We start from the raw sequence: 9,787 nt of genomic DNA on the forward strand, positions 1-9,787 counted from the left end.
CCAATACCTTCTTCTTCATTTCTGTCTGAGACCTCATCACTGTCCATATTTCTACCAACATTCTGTTCATGACTGATTAATCCCTAAGCTGACTGAGGTTTTTTCTAGAGCTCTTCTCTTCTTACCTGTCATCAGAATCACCTTAACGCTTCATTCACAGAAATACAGACTTTTCCCAGAATTCACTTCAAAACTGTTCCAGTCTCTTCCCATGACTTAGTTCCAAAGTTGTTTTCACATTTTTAGGTATTCATTATAACAGCACCCCACTCCTCTAGTACCAATTTCTATCTTAGACGATTTGTGTGCTAAAATTCTGTGGTACAGAATACTGTCAACTGGGTAACTTATAAAGAACATAAATTTATTTCTTACAGTTCTGGAGGCTGGCACATCCAAGATCAAGACGCTGGTAGGTTCAGTTATCTGATGAGGGCTGCTCTCTGCTTCTAAGAAGGTGCTTTATTGGTCACATCACCAGAGGGAGGAATGTTCTATCTTCACATGTCAGAAGACATAAGAGCAAGTGAAACAAATGCCTTGTGAAGCCTCTTTTACAGGGGCCTTAATCCAATTCATGAGGACTTCTCCCTCATGGCCTAATCACTTCTTAATACTATCATATTGGTAAAACCTGAATTTTGGAGGGGACACATTTAAATATAACTCCAGACCCTAACTCCTTGCAGTTGTGATCAGAAGTCTTGAGCAGACTTGGCAGTCCGAAGGACTATATCCTCAATGTCATAGTCTGCCTACCTCAGGGTACATACATTCTTCTTCCAGTTACTATTGATGTTTCTTTCCCACTCTATGGCTAAAATTTTTGAAAGATTTATCTACAAAATCCTTCCTCATTTCCTTTTTTATTCATTCCTAAACCCACTGCAATTGAGTTTCTGCCCACACCACAACGGTGATACTCCCCATAGCTCACCAATGCCCACCTTGTCACTAAATTCAATGAACACTGACATTCTCATCTGATCTGTTAGAAACATTTACCACTCTTATCTCTTGGTTTCTGTGATACCACATCTCCTGATTTTCTTCCTACCTTTGGCCACTACTTCTCAGTTTTCTTTATAGGTTCCTCTTCCTTAACCTGTCCCATATAGTGATTTTTCCCAAAGACTCTCTGGGTAATTTCATGCACTGGTGATTCCGAATGCTATATCTTAGCTTTAAACTTTCTCCCTAGCTTCACTCAAATATCAACATGAGTACTTGAATTTAAGTTAGACTGTAAGATCCATGGGTCTTGGAATTCATTTATTGCTATATTCCCACAACATAGCATAGTGTCTGGCATATAGTAGGCCATCGGTAAATATTTGTTGAGTAAATGAATAAATGAATTAGTATGTTATGTTTCACAGGCACTTGAAGCTCAATATGTTCATAAGTGAACTTATCAATAGTTTCCTGAATCTACTCCTCCCGTGGAGTTCCTTATCTCAATAAATGGTGCCACAATCCTATCATTTGCCCACACTAGAAACCTTGAGAGTTCTCCTTGATTCCTTTTCTCCCTCTCCTCCACATTCTATTCATCACCAAGACCTGTCAATTCTTACTCACTAAAAATCTCTCAAATCCATCCACTTCTTTTCATCTCAATGGCAATACATCAGGCCAGTCACTATTACCCATCACAGGACTATTCTTATAGTTTCCACATTGTTCTCCCAGCCTTAGCTTTTTTCCTCTCCTACTTACTCTTCACACTGCAGACAGTGTGATGCTTCCAAACATAAAGCTGACCATGTTACTCCCAAACCTTTACAAACTTCCTTTTACCCTAGAAATAAAGCCCAAACCCACAATGTGGCTTACAAGACCCACCCTGATCTGGTCCCAGCTACCACTTTGGGCTCATTTTTAATTCTTTCTCTTACCTATCCCTCTCAATTTATGTTCCAGTCCTACTGAATTTTCTTTTCAGTTCCTCAAACCTATCACATTCTCCCTACCTCCCACTTCAGGTCTTTGCATATTCTTTCTTTCTCTTTTTCTTTCTTTCTTTCTTTCTTTCTTTCTTTCTTTCTTTCTTTCTTTCTTTCTTTCTTTCTTTCTTTCTTTCTTTCTTTCTTTCTTTCTTTCCTTTCCTTCTTTCCTTCTTTCTTTCCCTCCCTCCCTTCCTTCCTTCCTTCCTTCCTTCCTTCCTTCCTTCCTTCCTTCCTTCCTTCCTTCCTTCCTTCCTTCCTTCCTTCCTTCCTCTATCACTCTCTCTCTCAAACTTTGATCTTTTAGGAGTGAACAACTTTATCTTCCTGACCCCACTGACAGATTTCTACATCCAAGTTTCCCTCTTCCTATCCAGTTTTAGGTGATGACATTCTCCCCTTTCCATTTAATTTCAACATCTCTACATCCAATCTTGATTTTTACTTTCTTTTATTTACTCTAGGATCTTTTTGCATCGATTAGCTCTTCCATCCTGTATCTTCAATTTCTCCCTCTCTGATGGTCCTTTTTCTCCTACCTATCTGCCAGCATTATTCCAAATTTTGAAAAAAATTCTTTTGACCCTAGATTCCCTCTCTGAAAACTGTATTATTTCTCTCTGTTCTTTTGAGATAAGTTTCTTAAAAGATAATTGTAGTACACTTATGTGTACTGTCTATATTTCCTCACCTTCAACTCAATCCTCAAATTATTGCTTCTTTACCACTCCTCTGAAATGCCTTATGCAAAGCCATCAGTGATACCTATATTGACAAAAGAAATATACATTTTTCTATTGTGTCCGAGGGCCTCTCTTTTACAATTAACCAGTTGAGTACTTACCTTGATTTTTTTGCAATTGTTTTCTTCCTATTAGCCCCCACATTCATTTAATTATCAACTTCTGCCAAATTGACATCCAGCATAATTTTTGAGCCTATCCTTTTCCTTCCATACCTCCATACTGCCACTGCCCTGATTTAAGCTTTACCATTTCTCAGTTGGATATTACAAAAGTCTCCTAACATGTCTCATTGCTTCTAGTCTTGCCTCATTAAAAATGTATCCATTCTTCCACCTCAGTCAGAAATATTATCTATCATGACATCTGATTGCATCACTCACTTTCTTTAAAACCTCAAGTATCTCTCAACTGCCTATAGAATAAAATTCAACCTTTTTAGTATGGCAAATAAAGTCATCTATGACCTTGCCTTCACCTATCCTGTAATCTTCCACTGTTTCCTATTTCATATTGTATCCTTTAATAAAACTAAGTAGCTTGTAGACACATACACATAATACATACAATTTATGTTTTTACTCCATACCTTTGATAATGCCGTTTCCTCAGTCTACAATATTCTCCCCATCTTTCTTTGCTTAAAGGCCTCTCCTCTAAGATCCCATAATACTCTGAAAATGCCCTAGATATTATTATTTACCATTATATTGAAATTGCTTATTTAGATGCCTGTCTACCCACTAGACTATAAGCTCTTTAAGGACATGGATCCTGTTCTCAGCAGCTAGTGTAGTGCCTGAAGTGAGCTGAACCCCCAACTTTTTAGGGAGGTGATTTACTGAATAGCCAGTTCTCTGATAGCCATTTAGTTATTTTTAATCAATGACTGTTGTAGTTGTGAGGGACATCTTGGGTGATTCAGTCCAGCCTCCTCTCACAGGTGGCCCTTCTATAATAGGGACCAAGATAATTCACAGTTAAATGTGGTTGATCATTCCAACCTTGGACAGCTCTTATTTTGATACATATGGTCCCTTCTGATGAGAGTGGAAATTGATATCACTTTCTTAGAAAACAATTTAGTGACTATGTGTTTATATTTTTATTATATTTTAATATTTTTTTTCCTTAAATTTTTATGTTTACATTTCTGGAAATGTCTCTTACAGAAATCTCTTCTCAGAAAATTATCCAAAATATGGGAAAAATTTATTACATAGTAATGTTCATCATGGAAATATTCCTAACAGAGAAAAATTAGAATTAAGCAACAGTAGGGGAATTATTAAGTAAATTGTGTTTTATTCACAAAATATAATTTAAATATCATTTTAAGTAAAAAGTCAATATATAAAATTAAATGTAATTAATAAAATAAAATATAATCTTAACTATACAAAAATGTTTAGGAAAAATCACTGAAAAGAAATAGTTGTTGATTGTGGTTGATATATTCTCCTCATTTTATTTTCCAAATTTTCTCTGGTAAGCATAGATGATTTTTATAATAAGAAAAGGTGTGGGTTTTGCTTTATTTTGCTTTTTGTTTTAGGTTTTGTTATTATTATTGTTTTAAGGAACTATTTTACTTTTCTTAAGAAATAAGGAGGATAAACTCAATTAACTTCAGGCAGAATAGATCAAATTCAACAAACATGAACTGCATTTTTACCAAGAGGTGAGACTAGGCTACAGATATAGATGAATCTACTGAGGCCTCTACCAGGACACCTGAATATTGTAAAAAATACTCAGAAGACTAGAAATACAACCCTGAGGAACTGGTTTATTAGAAAACTTCATCTTGCATGCATTCTAACTTTAACCTTTTTGGTTTCCATAATAATCTTTTATTTTTACCATTAGCCTGTCAGTCTCTGACCTCAGAATTCTCTGATGTTATGCTAAGTCATCCCCTTTTGCTATTGTGTTTCCATAATTTCTCTCTTAAGCACAGCCCAACACACTCAATGTAGTCCATGTCTTAAGCCCAGTGCAGATTGTACATGTGTTCCATTTCTTAATCTCTTTTTTTTCCCATGCCTTTGTCACTCTTGCCTCACAGCAATGTAGAATGTACCAGCCCTATGCCTTCTGCAAACAAACCTGTGAGTTTGTTATCTTCCCCTCCCCAACAGAGATGAGTAAGTTATAGTTCCTGCCTTGAAGGTTCTCATAGCCCTGTTAAGAGAGCCTGCAATGGAACTATAAGGTGTGCCCAAGACAGGATGAAAGAAGAGATTGATTGTCTCCCAGGGTATCAGAAAGGTTTCTCTGTATAAATGGATGCAGGATGCCTTTGAGACACCGTTTTCTCCCTAGAATCACAGCTTTACACCTAATATAGAGCTACTGAGAATTTAAGTAGCACTCTCTTGCACAATATGTTATTTTACAGATGAAAACACTGAGGTACTGTGAATTCAAGTGAGGTGGTAAAGGTTTCACAGTAAGTTAGTAAGACTCAGGACTAGAACTCAGGCCTTATAGCTCCCATGACCACACTTTCTAGTGTTCTGCAACTCAATTTGCTAAAGGGAGGACAGTTGCTTTCTTAAGCTTTTCAGAAAGAGAGCTCTTAACTCAAAGCAAAAAAAAAAAAAAAAAAAAAGAATCTTCAGGAAATAATGAAAACAGAAACACTTTTGGAGAAAGATTTAGGGACTGTGAGAACTGTTTTGACCCTGAGGTTATTCCCAGAGGACATGTTAGAAAAACAAACAAGAGTCAATTACTATTTTGACTCCAATTATCTGGGAAAAAAATGGAAACCATTGCCTCCTTTCATCTCTTGAGTGCTGTTGACTAAAGGAGGAGCTGATTAGAGCTGTTAGTCTGGAATGCTGAGCAGCTCTGGGCAAGGATCCTGCATTCCAAGCTGACCCTGCCCCACCAGGAACAACAAGGTGAAAACAGACATTGATCACAAATTCCTAACTCTTCGTTACCCCCTGGCACACACTGTGTGTTTAATAAGATTGCCATAAAAGGTATTTATCTAATTAGAGAGTGTTTCCCCCTTTTATTAGTAAGCAATTAGACCACACTTTAGTACATTAAGGAGGTTTTGTAAATCCAACTGCAAGCATATAAATTCTGTAATTGTGTAATTGTATATTGGGCACAAAACCATGGATTTTCTTCTATTTTGGCTTGACCATTTTTTAACGCAATTTAGGGTTTTCTAAGCTAATGCTTATGTGGTGAGTGTTTTTTTAAAGCCTAGGGTAATACATATAATTTAGCTATTCTTTGGTCTTAAACCCAAACCAGAAAATGACACAAATTCCACACAAACATATATCAACTACTTATTCTGTTCTTCTTCATCTCAAAGCCTGGGGATATTTCTTTTGTGTCACATTGCTTTTAAAATACAATGGTAGCATAGTATCATTCTTTAGCTTAAAAACTGTAAAATTTGTCTAGCCAAATCATTCCACAAATCCTCATTTAAACCTCTGTAGCTCATATGCATGTGATTGAATTCATCTTAATTAAATTTGCAAGACAGGAGTAAGGAAGAAAAGTAAAGATCATATCAGTTTAAATATCAGTTTTGTTAGGTTAAATATGATATTAGGTTAAGTAGGCTCATATGACATTGCCAATATTTGACCATTTTTTAACTTAAAAACATGGTAATTTCCTATGGTTCAACTTCTATATATGTTGCCCCAAGTATTCACAAGGACATCATAAATACTGAAAATGAAAGCCATCACTGACTCATACTATTAATAAACCATTCATTCATTTATAAAATTGTCACAAGACTTTATAAGTTACATAAATAACATGTTTTACTATGAGTTTTACTACTAGATGCCTGTGAGACCTTAGGCAAAACAGTAGGCTTTTGGGACCCTCTGTTTCCTTCTCTGACAAATGAGTGGTTTGAACTAGAACTCAAAAAAATTTTAAATCTCCATAAAAGGCATACCAATAATCAAAATTAGGACAAATTGTAGATAATAAGGCTATTATGTTAAGCAAGTTGACATTTCTGTCATTATGGAAATATGTCATAGTATTGCATTTTATATGCTTTAAGTGCACTGAATTAGACAATAAAGAACTGATTTGTTGATTGATCAGATGATAATAATAATTAATAATACTAATGAGAACAACTAACATATACTGAGTACATAATATGAGTCACATAGTTAAGCACCTTTTACATATTATCTCATTTGATTCTTATGCTATATACATGAGCAGTGATATACTGGTAAATGCTTAAGAAACCACTATCTCAGAGGACAAAAAGCCTTGTTTCTAGAGTTTGCTAATTTCCATGGTGTAAATATTTTCACCTTGGCTAAATTTCAGCTACCAACTTGACATCATGAACATGGCAGGGCTGGGAAAAGATGCACAGTAGCATGCTATTACATAATATTTCTACCACACAGATAGAGGAGACATAAATAACTTCAAGAGCACAGGTAATAGTAAGATATAATAAAACCATTAAGAAATGATGGGTTTTGGGTATTTGGGTTTTTTTTTAATATAATGTAAGGGCATATTTTAATTTATAATAATGGCTGAGTTTAAACACTAGCTCACAACATTCCTGAACACCTAAGGGTTCTCATGAATTGAGGGCACCATTGTGTGTGAGGTTGATTTTATTTTAATACTATCTGATTTCATTTGAAATAGAGATGAAAGGTTAAATAACTTACAAAGGTTATCCGCTAGTTGGCTGGGTGTGGTGGCTCACACCTGTAATCCTAGCACTTTGGGAAGCCAAGGTGAGAGGATCACTGGAGGCCAGAAGTTCGAGATCAGCCTGAGTACCATAGTGAGATCCCCATCTCTACAAAAGATAGAAAAATTAGCCAGCACACCTGTAGTCCCAGCTACTTGGGAGGCAGAGGCAGGAGGATGGCTTGAGCCCAGGAGTTTGAGGTTGCTGTGAGCTATGATGACACCACTGCACTCCAGCCTGGGTGACAAAATGAGGCTCTGTCTCAAAAAAAAAAGTTATCTGCTAGTAAGTTCACATCCTGATTTGCCAGACTGTAAGCCTTAACTCCTTAATTCTGAGAAAGATTATACAATGGATTTTAAGAACATAATTATTGCATAATCCAAGACATATGATTTTGATTGTAGATAAAGTGGCACTAAGCAAGGCTAAAAGTGAAAAAAGAAAGCAAGATGAGAATTTAAAGGAATATCTTCTAGAGGAGGGCCTATTGAGAGTAAAGATATAGGTCATTGGTGACAGGTTCCTGTTTATGACATTCTCTAAGGTTAATAAGAAGGAACTAATGAGCAAATAAAGAGAAATGAAAACAGTGAAAAAGCCATTCTATTCTTTGACAGCACCAAGGGTTATAGAGGTGCAAAATTCCCATGGGAGGGGCTCACCAGTCTGGAAAGATTTAAGAAATGCTGTCTCCTTTATTTGTTTGCACTGGAGTACCTGTAGATTTGATAGACACCATCACACTTTTCTCCAATTGTTTGATTCAATTTTTTTCCAGATAACAGAAGGAAAACTCTACGTTCATGTTGATAACTTTTTGATTCCTGGGTAATTTCCAGTATAGTTTATAATATAATTTAAATAAATTTTGTTGTTATAGAATTTCACCTATTCAGAAGTTTTAAGCATTTTAATTAGCAATGCTTAACTAGTACCAATGGCTAAGTACTCCAAACTGAACAGAAATGGGTCAATCTTTCATGCCTTTCATGAAGACTCAGGCTTACTCTGACACATACCAGACACAAGATCAGTATCTGACCACAGTAAGTGCTATATAATCATTAGCCGTTATTATTAGTATTTAGAACTGCAGCATTTCTGGTGGGTTCCTGGTTCAGGCTGTGGGCAGAGTTTCCTCAGAATGTTGCACCTAGATTGTAGAATTCTCTTCGTATGCAACTTTAGCCACAGGCTGCCAGAATTTGCCCTTTCCTGGTATTAGTGTACCAATGTTTGCAGTTGTTCTTTGTTGCACTTGAATTTTTGCTACTAGAAATGTTTTATTTGATCTTTTATGGCGGCCAATTGTAAAAGCAACTTCTTTCCCCAAAAGAGGTTCAGCTCTGGTTGTCTTATTATTTGGGCTTATAAGGTGTTTGGGCTGATGTTAAGTGTTGTTAGTTCATATGGGAACTATGCACTGATAGTACAGCTAGTCCATCTTTTCATCAGGGCCATGGGCAAAGTAACTTCCTTGTGATAGTTGGGAAATGACTTCTTTATGAACAGTATTTGATAGCACAACAAAGTGACTATAATCAACAATAAGTGGGGGTATACTTTGACTGTTAATTTTTGCTTTACAGTGGGTTTCTGAAAGTTCTCAAAGAAATATATAAACAAATGTAGTTCATGTTTCAGTATTTACAGCAAACTGTAAGTGAAACCCATGAGCTTCATTAGAGTTAGTAAATGGAAGTGGTCTTTTTGTATAATGGGTAGTGAGAACAGTGAGAAGTCTAGGGGAATAGTCCTCAGACTTTTTGACTCAAAGTTAGAACATGTGTATTTATCTTATACTTTACTATGTGCTTTACTATTGCTCCCTATAATTATATTGAATTCATGTTTATTACTAAATTTTAACAGCCTTATCAGAAATATCAGCCCCCTCCATAATTTTATTTCTTTGAACATATATAATCTTTTCACCATCATAGCAGCCATTTCAAATCACATCCTTTTAGAGTAAAGGTCTTCAGTTTCATTTAGTACAAACTCTTTATTTTACAGTTGAGGAATCAAAGGTTCAGTGAGGTTAAATGTCTTGCCCACAAAACTCAGTACATCAGCATCTTACTAGTTTTGAACTTTACATTTTTGAATAAGTTATAAACGTTGTGTGGAATACCACCCACGTGTAAGATAAATAAAATTTTTTTAGCAATTTTAACTTCTTGGAAATATTTTTTTTCAATAGGGCAATAAAATAACATCAGTGACATCAATCAGATTGTCTTGATAGGTAATAAAACCTTGGGTGGTGACTACTGAGAGCACATGATAAGGGAAAGGGTGCCTAAGCTGTGCTGTCCAATACAGCAGCCACTAGCCACATAAGGCTATTATATAATTTAAATTAACTAAAA

Source organism: Microcebus murinus, chromosome X (assembly GCF_040939455.1).
Source record: "Microcebus murinus isolate Inina chromosome X, M.murinus_Inina_mat1.0, whole genome shotgun sequence".
Lineage (NCBI taxonomy): Eukaryota > Metazoa > Chordata > Mammalia > Primates > Cheirogaleidae > Microcebus > Microcebus murinus.